Source organism: Salmo salar, chromosome 29 (assembly GCF_965601325.2).
Source record: "Salmo salar chromosome 29, fSalSal1, whole genome shotgun sequence".
Classification (NCBI taxonomy): domain Eukaryota; kingdom Metazoa; phylum Chordata; class Actinopteri; order Salmoniformes; family Salmonidae; genus Salmo; species Salmo salar.
The window spans coordinates 17,776,579-17,790,103 of NC_138319.1; the positions used below are offsets into that span (position 1 = coordinate 17,776,579).

Consider the following 13,525-nt stretch of genomic DNA (forward strand, 5'->3'; position numbering starts at 1 on the left):
TTGTGAATGTTGACCTGTTTAAAGGTCTTACTCACATTGGCTACAGAGAGCGTGATCATTCAATCGTCCTGAACAGCTAATGCTTTCATGCATGCTTCAGTGTTACTTGCCTCAAAAGCGAGCACAGAAGTAATTTAGCTTGGCTGGTAGGCTCGTGTCACTGGGCAGATCATGGCTGTGCTTCCCTTTGTAGTCTGTAATAGTTTGCAAGCCCTGCCACATCCGACGAGCGTCGGAGCCGGTGATGTATGATTCAATCTTAGTCCTGTATTGACGCTTTGCCTGTTTGCTGGTTCGTCGGAGGGCATAGCGGGATTTCTTATAAGCTTCCGGCTTAGAGTCCCGCTCCTAGAAAGTGGCAGCCCTGCCCTTTAGCTCATTGGGGATGTTGCCTGTAATCCATGGCTTCTGGTTGGGGTATGTACGTACGGTTACTGTGGGGATGACGTCATCGATGCACATATTGATGAAGCCAGTAACTGATGTGGTATATATTCCAGTCTGTGCTAGGAAAACAGTCCTGTAGCTTAGCATCTGCTTCATCTAACCACTTTCTTATTGACCGAGTCACTGGTGCTTCCTGCTTTAGTTTTTGTTTGTAAGCATGAATCAGGAGGATACAATTATGGTCAGATTTGCCAAATGGAGGGCAAGGGAGAGCTTTGTATGCATCTCTGTGTGTGTCTAGAGTTTTTTCCCTCTGGTTGCACATTTTTAACATGCATTAAAGTCCCTGGCCATTAGGATCGCCTTCTCTGGATGAACGTTTTCCTTTTTGCTTATTGGCCGTATACAGCTCATTGAGTGCGGTCTTAGTGCCAGTATCGGTTTGTGGTGGTATGTAGACAGCTACGAAAAATACAGATGAAAACTCTCTTTGTAAATAGTGTTGTCTGCAGCTTATCATGAAATACTCTACCTCAGGCGAGCAAAACCTCGAGACTTCCTTCGATTTTGTGCACCAGCTGTTGTTTACAAATATACAGACTGCCACCCCTTGTCTTACCAGAGTCTGCTGTTCTATCCTGCCAAAAAAGCTTAAAACCGCCAACTGTGTGTTATTCATGTCGTCATTCAGCCAAGACTTGGTGAAACATAAGATTACAGTTTTTAATGTCCCGTTAGTAGAATATACGTAGTTCGTCTATTTCATTATTGATTGTACTTTGGCTAATAGGACTGATGGTAAAGGTAGATTACCCACTTGTGACGGATCCTTACAAGGCATCCGGATCTTCATCCACGATACCTCTGTCTCTTTCTCCTGCGAATGACGGGGATGAGGGCGTCTGAAGTAAATCCTTCCCGTCCAACTCGTTGAAGAAAAAGTATTCCTCCAGTATTGGATGAGTGATCGCTGTCCTGATATCTAGAAGCTCTTTTCAGTCATAAGATATGGTGGCAGAAATATTATGTACAAAATAACTTACAAATAACGTGAAAAAACATACACAATAGCACAGTTGGTTATAGGATCGTAAAACGGCAGCCATCTCTTTTTGCGCCATTTCAATCACAAGGTCTAGTTGTGGCTGCAACCAGACTAGATTGTGAACGACTCTTGGTGGAATACATTGCTTCACTGCCGTGAAGGTGATAAGTAGCCTGACGACTCACACTAAATTGTTCACCTGCTCTATTGTTTGCTACATACTTCTCATTGCGGAGAAGGAACTAACATCCGTGGGCGTGGCGTAGCGTTTGGCTGGAGTAGGGAGTCTGGGTAGCTGGGCAAGGTGATAAGCACAGTCGTTCGCGAACTGCAGCCCCCTAAATGATTCGTTCTCAAGTTTGAGTTTGTTGAGCAGAAGCTGTGTATGTCTTGGTTCTACAAAGCTCTGTCCATCATAACATTCAATAATTAATTAATTGCGGTCATTCTTGCAACATGTGTTTTTTCCCTATGCTCATGATCTATTTTCCTGCGTACATATGACAGACAGTTGGTGGAGATAAACAAAGTGAACGAGCCATTCAGAAAAACGAATTATGACTCTCGAGTCAGTAAAAAGAGTAATTCCAAAAGAACGAATTGTTCATGAACTGCGACTCACTAGTGTTGTTATCATATGCTAAGATTGAACACAAAGGCGTATGAGTTCCTCAAGAGCCTATGTAAATCCCAAAGTCAGAATAGTTACTACTTTATTACTGTATGCAATCAGCAATATTACTACTATATTAGAGTATGTGACATGCATAAATATTGAAGGAACTTTTTAATTTGCAGTATGCAAACTTAAGATGGTGAACAGGAATGACATTTACGCTAACGGCTGACCAGAAATAACCATCTGAAAGCCACGCCTCCAATCTGATAGGCTGCCACCTCTACAATATATTATTTAAAAGTTTCACAATTGAACCCCTCCCATCACAAAAAGGTTCTGGTTTTAACCTTTACACAGGGGTTCTTCGAAGATCCTGTTCAGAAGGGTTCCTCAAGGAACCTTTTCAACTGGAAAGGTTCCGCCGGTGTGGCCGAACCATTACTTCTAAGAACATGAAGAGGTTCTAAATGGAACTTGTAAGGTTTTTTAAAGAACCATTAAAAAATATTTTATATAGCACCAACAAAAAAAAAAGCGTTCCGCTATGGTTACATCCATTTTTGGGGCTATATAGAACCCTTTTGTATGGTTCTTGATAGAACCTTTAAGGAGAATGGTTCTTTGAAGAACCTTTCTCAATCTCAAAGGTTGTTTGTAGAACCATACAGGGTGTTTTTTTCTGGTTTAATAGTCATATTATATTGTTCAAATTTCATTCATTATATTATTGTGTTTATTAACAAGTTGAATCATCTGTGCTAGCTTTGGAACGACTGGGTGATCCATGAGGAAAGACTAGAGAACTACTGACTTAATTAATCATCCTCAAGAGAGTAGATAAAATGGAATGACACTCTCACTCACAGTTGCACAAAAAAAGCTGTGAAAAAAACACGCCCCAAAATATTCGATTGAGCCTCCGCCCCTACATTTAAATGATCACTAAAAGAGGAAGAACTTTTAACTGCAAAGAACCATTGAAGGGCTCAAAGAGTTTTTTGGGTCAGTATGGTTCCACATTGAACCATCACCCTTCCCAAAGAACCTTTGAGGAACCATCATTTTTTGAGTGTGAATAGCATCCTTTGATGTCACTTTTTATGGCGTGTCTTTTGCGGTGTAACGTATATTTCCAATGCCAACTTGCCAATAAAATATTATTGTCAACATTGATTTTGTTAAAAATAATGTACTAGCTATTATGCAAATACATAACGAAGAGGAAATGAAATGTCTGGGCCTTTTACCAACATCAATTTATAGCCAAGGCTACTAAATCTTATTTCACAGTTCCATAAAAGCTGAAAGTATTTATAGAACAGCTTACCCTTTATTGACTGGCATGTCTCATTTGTCCTGAATTGACTCTCGGATGACCTTGTCGTCAACAGTGTTGTCCGAGGTGTCAGTAGGTTTTTGCTCTGGACATCTTTATTGTTGAGACAGCTGTTGTCCTTCCAATGTCTGTCACGTCAAACTCACCATGTCTAGGGTGGTGACTAGGGTAGTCAGGAAATGTCTATCTTTTGTTGAGGAGACCATTGGTGAAAGTAAGGAATGTGAAACGTTAATATTGGACTTTCTCCCAATCTCGTTAGTTAATTAGACTAGACTACAACTCTTGGGACTGGCTTGCATATCATGTAGTCATTAAAATCTGATTTGAGTGAATATTTGTGACATTTTGTAGTACTGCCTATCAATATTTTTTGCATAACCTTTATTTAACTAGGCAAGTCAGTTAAGAACAAATTCTTATTTACAATGAAGGCCTCTCCCGGCCAAACCCGAACAACGCTGGGCCAATTGTGCACCGCCCTATGGCACTCCCAATCACGTCTGGGTGTGATACAGCCTGGATTTGAACCAGGGACTGTAGTGATGTCTCTTGCACTGAGATGCAGTGCCTTAGACCACTGCGCCACATGGGAACACCAAAATAAAGACATACAGTACACACAGCTGTAAATATCTATTATTTGAGTGTTGTTTTCTCTTTTGATTGCTAATGACACAGAAGCAGTCAAGCTCAGTGAGCCATTCAAATGTTGCTAGCATAGCTATTTTCCACATAAACTCAGCAAAAAAAGAAACGTCCCTTTTTCAGGACACTGTCTTTCAAAGATAATTCGTAAAAATCCAAATAACTTCACAGATCTTCATTGCAAAGGGTTTAAACACTGTTTCCCATGCTTGTTCAATAAAACATAAACAATTAATGAACATGCACCTGTGGAACGGTCGACACTAACAGCTTACAGACAGTAGGCAATTAAGGTCACAGTTATGAAAACTTAGGACACTAAAGAGGCCTTTCTACTGACTCTGAAAAACACCAAAAGAAAGATGCCCAGGGTCCCTGCTCATCTGTGTGAACGTGCCTTAGGCATGCTGCAAGGAGGCATGGGGACTGTAGATGTGGCCAGGGCAATAAGTTGCAATGACCTTACTGTGAGACGCCTAAGACAGCGCTACAGGGAGACAGGACGGACAGTTGATCGTCCTCACAGTGGCAACAACACCTGCACAGGATCGGTACATCCGAACATTATACCTGCAGGACAGGTACACGCTGGCAACAACAACTGCCCGAGTTGCACCGGAAACACACAATCCCTCCATCAGTGCTCAGACTGTCCGCAATAGGCTGAGAGAGGCTGGACTGAGGGCTTGTAGGCCTGTTGTAAGGCAGGTCCTCACCAGACATCACCAGCAACAACGTTGCCTATGGGCACAAACCCACCGTCGCTGGACCAGACAGGACTGGCAAAAAGTGCTCTTCACTGACGAGTTGCGGTTTTGTCTCACCAGGGGTGATGGTTGGATTTGCGTTTATCGTCGAAGGAATGAGCGTTACACCGAGGCCTATACTCGATTTGGAGGTGGAAGGTCCATCACGGTCTGGGGCGGTGTGTCACAGCATTATCGGACTGAGCTTGTTGTCATTGCAGGCAATCTCAATGCTGTGCGTTACAGGGAAGACATCCTCCTCCCTCATGTGGTACCCTTCCTGCAGGCTCATCCTGACATGACCCTCCAGCATGACAATGCCACCAGCCATACTGCTTGTCCTGTGCATGGTTTCCAGAAAGACAGGAATGTCAGTGTTCTGCCATGGCCAGCGAAGAGCCCAGATCTCAATCCCATTGAGCACGTCTGGGACCTGTTGGATTGGAAGGTGAGGGTAAGGGCCATTCCCCCCAGAAATGTCCGGGAACTTGCAGGTGCCTTGGTGGAAGAGTGGGGTAACACCTCACAGCAAGAACTGGCAAATCTGGTGCAGTCCATGAGGAGGAGATGCACTGCAGTACTTAATGCAGCTGGTGGCCACACCAGATACTGACTGTTACTTTTGATTTTGACCCCCCCCCCCCCTTTATTCAGGGACACATTATTCAATTTATGTTAGTCACATGTCAGTGGAACTTGTTCAGTTTATGTCTCAGTTGTTGAATCTTGTTATGGTCACAAATATTTCCACATGTTAAGTTTGCTGAAAAGAAATGCAGTTGACAGTGAGAGGACATTTCTTTTCTTAGCTGAGTTGAGTTATTTTGCCACAGCACGATGAAAGGAGAAAATAGTCAGTCAATAGAGCAAAGTGATCAAAACCCTTTAACTCAACGTTTCTGCCCTGACACTTTTAAACTTCTGTTCCTGCTGCTCCCCAATAAATGTACTGCTGTAAACATTTTAAGTGTTCAGACTTGTCAGTCTTAAGAAAGGTTCATGGTTGGTGGCATTGCCTACCCTCACACCACCCACCACGTTCAGTAGCAATTAATATGAGACCGAAGGAAAGCTAATGTCACCTCGCACTAGAGGGCGCTACTGCACACCTGGAAAATATATTTGCGTATGCATAAATTGATAAAACATAGACCCGGGTCTTTGTGTTGAATTACATTTTTACAGACACTTTATTGTATTTCAATGAACGTTTTAGGGTTTTCAAACTGCTTTTACGATTATCACACAGCACTTAGGTTTGGAAGGGCATTACTTGGAAAGCCAATGTGAGGTGTGGACTAGCACATAGCTTAAGAGAAATAACACGCTGGAGATATAATAATAATGGTTTTAATGTATGCCCTCTTACCTTACCTTTCATGTACGCCACAACTCTCACACCTTACCATCTGGCCTTTTGCAGTTATTTGAAACCTGGTATGGATTTTCACAACCGCTTTCCTGTACTGAAGGCAAGACTGCTCTTTGTCAAAGAGGGCTTTGTCAAAGTCCATTTTTGTATTCAAACTGCCTTTTCACTGTATCAAATGCTGCCTCCATTAAATGTGTGTTTAAGTTTGCTGTTGAAGCTGTACAGACAATGGTCCGAAGTTAAGTTGTTGTTTCATGTTCCTATATCTCAGAAGCATTATCTCAAACCTCTTCCTATTAGTCAGCTATAGATAAACAGAGTGAATGGTGCGGAAAGCCTGCTATTGTCAAGTGCTTTTAAATAAATCCAATGAGCCTTAAAGCAATAGGTGAAACAACACTGGCCGCCCCAGGGGCATTTATTCTTGTTTTTGTTTCAAACATTATGTAAAAAAATATATACCTAAGAGGCATGCTTAGATATACAGAAAAACATACATATTTTTTTTTACATGAAATTAAGAATAATGATTATGGCTGTAGATTGCAGGAAATATCAGTTTCAGGTGTTTGAAAAATTCTACATTCTCCAACTTCTGGACCACCCCCCAGCCATCCTCACGTACTTTGTGCCCCCTCAGATTTTTAGGGTGGATGACACCCCTGTGTGCAATGAAGAAAAAAACTGTGTTATAAAGTATTTTTGTTGTTGTGATATTGTAAACGGAAGTGGCAGTTTCACAGCTGTGGATTCCAGCTTTAAAACACATGGTATGGGGATGCTATAGCAGGACCATAGCTCCCTCATCATAGGGTTTATAGATAGAGCTGAAATCTGATGGATAGCTGACATAAACCATATACCGGCGAGGGTGACAATACAATTTATATTTACCCTCTCCGCTGACCACCTCCATCCAGTCAATGAAAGGTGAACGGACAGGAAAGGAAAGGGACAATAAACATAGCTACTTAACTCAACAATGGTGATCTTTCATTCAGTGAATTTATTTGGATAGGGCTCAGGAATAAGTAACAGAAGAGGTCGATTAGGGCCCCAGGCCGCGAGGGGGGACCCGACCACAAAAAAAAAATCTTTCTTTAGGAACTTTAGTCAACTTACTGAAAGTTGGTAGTGTGATTGTGCATCAGCAATTTTTCTGTTGTTATATCAGTCACACTGTCAATCAATTAGCCATGTCAGCAAAATGGGTAGAATTGCAGGAAATCTTGCTTTGGGCCCCCAAAAGACTAGAGCTGGCCCTGATAGAGCTCTCTAAAATATGACTGTGTTAGCCTTTACGCGATCATATAGAGTTAATAGGGGCAGCAAAGGAAGCCTATGGCTACCATCTGTTTTTCAACCCCTGGGATAGGAAATAAGAGTGGGTGGAGCACATGCTTTCCTCAAGTGTTTATTTAATACATCACATCTGATGAAAGGCTCTAGACTCATTCAGAGCTATTTTGTTTCCCCCCATGGAGTTCAACCACACAACATGTTGACAGCCTCTCGCCACAGAGAGAGAGGGTGGTCTGTGTTTCCCATTGGAACCAAAGGCAGGCCCCCAAGAGAAAATAGGTTCAAACATTACAGCTCCAGTGCTAATAATGGCTGAATAATGGACAAAAAATATGGGAAGCTTGCTGCTATTTATCCACTTTTAGTGAAGTTCTTTTCACTGTTGGTTGCCAAGGTGGGGATGGGAGTCAGTTCCCTTTTAGTTAGGCTCATTAAGGGAAATAACCTAAATCCAGTTCACGTTGAAAATGGACTAAGATTCCCTATGAGGTTTTTCATCATTTTATAGCATTTTAATGTGACTGGCCAGAAATGAATCCTAATCATCTTGGTTTTAACGACAGTTACTGTCACGTTCGTTGTAAAGATGGGACCAAGGCGCAGCTGGAATGTGTGAACTCATCTTCTTTTATTGAAGGAACGTGAACACAAAACAAAATAACAAACAATGACGACGAAGACAGTCCTGTCAGGCTAAACGCTAAACATGGAACAACTACCCACAAAAACCCATGAAAAACACCCCTATAAATAGGACCTTCAATTAGAGGCAATGAGGAACAGCTGCCTCCAATTGAAGGTCAACCCAATAAACTAAGCATCGAAATAGAATAACTAGACACAGACATAGAAATAGACTAACATAGAACATACCCAAAAACCCCGAAACACATAAAACAAACACCCCCCTGCCACGTCCTGACCAAACTACAATAACAAATAACCTCTTTACTGGTCAGGATGTGACAGTACCCCCCCTTCCAAAGGTGCAGACCCCGGTTGCACCTAAAACAAAAAAACACAAAAATAAACACAAAAATAAACCCCAAAACAAAAATAATCCCAAACTAAAGGGAGGGAAGGGTGGCCACCGTCACCGACAGTTCTTGTGCTACACCCCCCCTCCCCAATCCTCCTACTATGGAGGTGGCTCAGGCTCTGGCCTTAGTCCCCAACCCAACCTGTCCACCCCCGCTGAAGGCTCAGGGCTAAGGTGCGTCGCTGGAGACCTCGGGCTGATGCGCGTCGCTTGGGAGCTCCGGACTGGAGGGCGACTCTGGGAGCGCCGGTTTCGGGCTGGAGGGCGACTCTGGCTGTGCCGGTTTCGGGCTGGAGGGCGACTCTGGCTGCGCCGGTTCCGGGCTGGAGGGCGACTCTGGCTGCGCCGGTTCCGGGCTGGAGGGCGACTCTGGCTGCGCCGGTTCCGGGCTGGAGGGCGACTCTGGGAGCTCCGGACTGGAGGGCTGGAGGGCGACTCTGGGAGCTCCGGACTGGAGGGCGACTTTGGCTGCGCCGGTTCCGGACTGGAGGGCGACTCTGGCTGCGCCGGTTCCGGACTGGAGGGCGACTCTGGCTCTGCAGGCTCCGGACTGGAGGGCGACTCTGGCTCTGCGGCCCGGACGGGGCCGCTCGCGGCCCGGACTGTGGGCCGTCTCTGCAGGCTCCGGACTGTGGGCCGTCTCTGCAGGCTCCGGACTGTGGGCCGTCTCTGCAGGCTCCGGACTGTGGGCCGTCTCTGCAGGCTCCGGACTGTGGGCCGTCTCTGCAGGCTCCAGACTGTGGGCCGTCTCTGCAGGCTCCAGACTGTGGGCCGTATCTGCCTGTGGGCCGTCTCTGCAGGTTCCGGACTGTGGGCCGTCTCTGCAGGTTCCGGACTGTGGGCCGTCTCTGTCGGTTCCGGACTGTGGGCCGTCTCTGTCGGTTCCGGACTGTGGGCCGTCTCTGTCGGTTCCGGACTGTGGGCCGTCTCTGTCGGTTCCAGACTGTGGGCCGTCTCTGTCGGTTCCAGACTGTGGGCCGTCTCTGTCGGTTCCAGACTGTGGGCCGTCTCTGTCGGTTCCAGACTGTGGGCCGTCTCTGTCGGTTCCAGACTGTGGGCCGTCTCTGCAGGCTCCGGACTGTAGGACATCGCCGGAAGCACTGGACGGGGAACTGTCGCCGGAAGCTCTAGATGGGGAACTGTCGCCGGAAGCTCTGGACGGGGAACTGTCGCCGGAAGCTCTGGACGGGGAACTGTCGCCGGAAGCTCTAGACGGGGAACTGTCGCCGGAAGCTCTAGACGGGGAACTATCGCCGGAAGCTCTGGACTGGACAGGCGCACCACAGGCCTAGTGCGTGGGGCAGGCTTAGGAGGTGCCAGACTGGTAACACGCACCTCAAGGCCAGTGCGAGGAGCAGGAGCAGGACGAACTGGACTGGGCCTACACACTGGAGGCCTAGTTCGTGGGGCTGGTACTGGAGGTACCAGACTGGAGACACGCACCTTAAGGCTAGTGCGAAGGAGCAGGAACAGGACATACTGGACTGGGCTGACGTACTGGAGGCCTGGTGCGTGGTGCTGGCTTTGGAGGCGCCAGACTAGACACGCACCTCAGGGCTAGTGCGAGGAGCAGGAACTGGATACACCGGGCCATGAACAAGCACTGGAGATCTGGAGCGCACAGCCTGCACAACCCTTGCTGGCTGGGTGGTAACAGTAGCCCTGCACAGGCGGAGTGCTGGCACAGGGCGAACTGGGCTGTGCAGAGGCCTGATGGCTGCCGAAGGTAGAGCAGGCGTAGGGTAGCCTGGGCCTAGGAGACGTACTGGTGGCCAGATGTACTGCGCAGGCATACTCCTACCTGGCTGGATGCCCACTCTAGCATGGCACTTGCGAGGGGCTGGAATCGCTCGCACCGGACTGTGCGTGCTCATGGGCGAGATCGTGCGCACTTCCACATAGACCGGCGCTCTTCTGATCCGCTGCTCCCCATAATAAGCACGGGGAGTTGAATTAGGGCTCACCCTTGGCCCAGCCAAATTACCTGTGTGCCCCCCCAAAAACATTTCTTGGGGGTGCCTCTCGTGCTTTCGTCGTTGGGCACGCTCTTCATACTGTCGCCGTTCCTTCCTCGCTGTCTCCACCTGTTTCCATGGCAGGGTCTTGTCCCCTGCCATTACCTCCTCCCATGTCCATGATGTCCTCCACTCCCTTCTTTCCCTGGCCCAGGATCCTTTCTCCTCCTGGGCCCGCTGCTTGGTCCGTTGGTGGTGGGTAGTTCTGTCACGTTCGTCGTAAAGATGGGACCAAGGCGCAGCTGGAATGTGTGAACTCATCTTCTTTTATTGAAGGAACATGAACACAAAACAAAATAACAAACAATGACGACAAAGACAGTCCTGTCAGGCTAAACGCTAAACATGGAACAACTACCCACAAAAACCCATGAAAAAACACCCCTATAAATAGGACCATCAATTAGAGGCAACGAGGAACAGCTGCCTCCAATTGAAGGTCAACCCAATAAACTAAGCATAGAAATAGAATTACTAGACGCAGACATAGAAATAGACTAACATAGAACATACCCAAAACCCCCGAAACACATAAAACAAACACCTTCCTGCCACGTCCTGACCAAACTACAATAACAAATAACCTCTTTACTGGTCAGGACGTGACAGTTACTCAAAGGAAGTCTTGCTCTTTTATGATAACTAATTGTATAATATCGGGCACATAAGTCATGATGTGTCAAGATTTTATTTTGTAACTAATGTGTTCTGTCTTCTTGGCCAGGCTCATTTGACAAAGATTTTTCGAATCTTAATATAACCTTCATCAATTATATATTTGGATAAATACAAATGTCTGTGTGTCTGCTTTACTAGATAATGGCCCTGACTTTACCCAGCACAAATCTGAACTCACACCACAATACACTGTATATATACACCAATATTCAAACAGCTTTAGAAAACAAAATAGTTATTGGTATATTAGTATGTTTAGTCATCTTTCAGAGTTATGAGTTGTTGTGCTCCCTTTCAGTAACATCTTTTTCTTTCGCATTTTTATTTTTATTAACATTTTCAGAATAAACCTGTCCAATGACAATCTCACTTTTAAAAGTGAATAGTCTGTTAACTCGTGGCCAAATAATGTTGACTCATATTATACTTGTATTTGTGGCTAAAGCATCAATTGGATAAAAAAAAACACTTAAAAAAACTCTAACTAATATCTCAAACTGTTTCTGGATCGGTGTCCCTTCCATGGGACGGTTGAGCTAATGTAGACGAATGCGATTAGTATGAGGTTGTAAGTAACAAGAAAACTTCCCAGGACATAGACCTACCTAATATTGTCAGAAAGCTTAAATTCTTGTTAATCTAACTGAACTGTCTAATTTACAGTAGCTATTACAGTGAAAGAATACCATGCTATTGTTTTAGGAGAGTGCACAATTTTGAACATGAAAAGTTTTATATAAACAAATTAGGCACATTTGGGCAGTCTTGATACAAACTTTTGAACAGAAATACAATGGTTTATTAATCTAAAACTTTGCAAATACACTGCTGCCATCTAGTGGCCAAAATCTAAATTGCACCTGGGCTGGAATCATACATTATGGCCTTTCTCTTGCATTTCAAAGATGATGGTACAAAAAAATATAAAAGAACAGTTGTTTTTTTCTTTGTGTTATCTTTTACCAGATCTATTGTGTTTTATTCTCCTACATTCCTTTCACATTTCCACAAACTTCAAAGTGTTTTCTTTCAAATGGTACCTTGAATATGCATATCCTTGCTTCAGGGCCTGAGCTACAGGCAGTTAGATTTGGGTATGTCATTTTAGGCAAAAATTTGAAAAAAAGGGACAGATCCTTAAGAGGTTTAAAAAATTCTTGCTATTTCCTCATAGAGAACAATGTCATCCTGCCTCATTGGCTAAACTGGCCAATCAGCGGTCTACTCGCATTAATATTTGTTGGGGTATGCCCACACCATTGCGACAAAGAAAATCTGCTTTTTCAGCATATTTAAATACGATTTTTGTGGAAGGTAAGTATTTTACTCATATTGTAATAAATTATAGGTCATATTTAAAAGAAATCTGGAAGCACTGGACAGTTACTTTAAATGTTTTCTACATCATTTGGCACCATGTAATATAGAATTCTGGTCAAATTGAGCCAAAGGCAACTCCCCATTATAAACCCTAAGGTTGACGTGTCATAGCATACACCCACTCATTTGTTAATCACTTTCAAAGGAGTCATTTTTTCTGAACCTAAACACCTCAACAATCGCTGCAATGCTTCTACCTTCTCTCTTTCTATTTCCCTCTCCAGACACTCCTTTCCCAGTATCAACTTTAATGAACCCCAAGTTTCTCATTGACACGCATTGTTTTCAAATTTAGATCTGCACTACACGAAAAATAAAAGAGACTATTCTCTAACTTTTAATGCTAAATCACGCCTATCAGTAATGTACATACTAACCATTACTTTACAGTTAAGCAAGTGGACATGTGAACTTTGGCACTGCCCAGAACTCAGTGTTGTAAAAGTGTTCAGCTCTGCTCTGGATGGAATGCACTGACAGGTCTAGACCTGAACTTCCGCATAGACCAGGAAACTCAAGTAACAGTTGTTGAGTCAGATACAGTCCAACTGCACACACCCAACCCTTCATGAGTTGTGGTGTTTGTTCAGTGTTATTAGAGAGAAAACTAGACATAATTGACGTCCAATAACCTGTTATTATTCTATCGATACGTGAAAAAGGATTACACAGGTATCAAAGGTGAGTTCCATTTCTGTTATTGCTGGGATCCACTTGATCCACTGAAGAAACTATATAACTAACCATTGTCTTCCAATGCTGCTTGCGTACACAGTAAGTACTGAAAGAGTACCTCTACTAACAATAGGATCATCTCCTCATTTGTCAATGTCAATCATGTTCGTTATTTTCTCTACATCAGGCTTAAGCAAATAATTTTTCTGTCTTTATCTAAATGTCAGATACCATCAATGTGAAAATAATGTACTTTCCATAGACATGTCAGATTATGTACACG

General features: G+C 44.4%; 1 protein-coding gene across 2 annotated transcripts in view; it reads left to right on the plus strand.

Moving 5' to 3' along the window:
• Nucleotides 1-13,031: 13,031 nt before the first annotated feature.
• The window catches only part of apbb1ip (amyloid beta precursor protein binding family B member 1 interacting protein), a 32,306-nt gene continuing 31,812 nt past the window's right edge, over nt 13,032-13,525 (plus strand). For both annotated transcript variants that reach the window (XM_014181023.3, XM_045710620.2), the window contains exon 1: nt 13,032-13,248. The gene's annotated coding sequence lies outside the window, so the exon portion shown is untranslated. The remainder of the gene's footprint in view (nt 13,249-13,525) is intronic.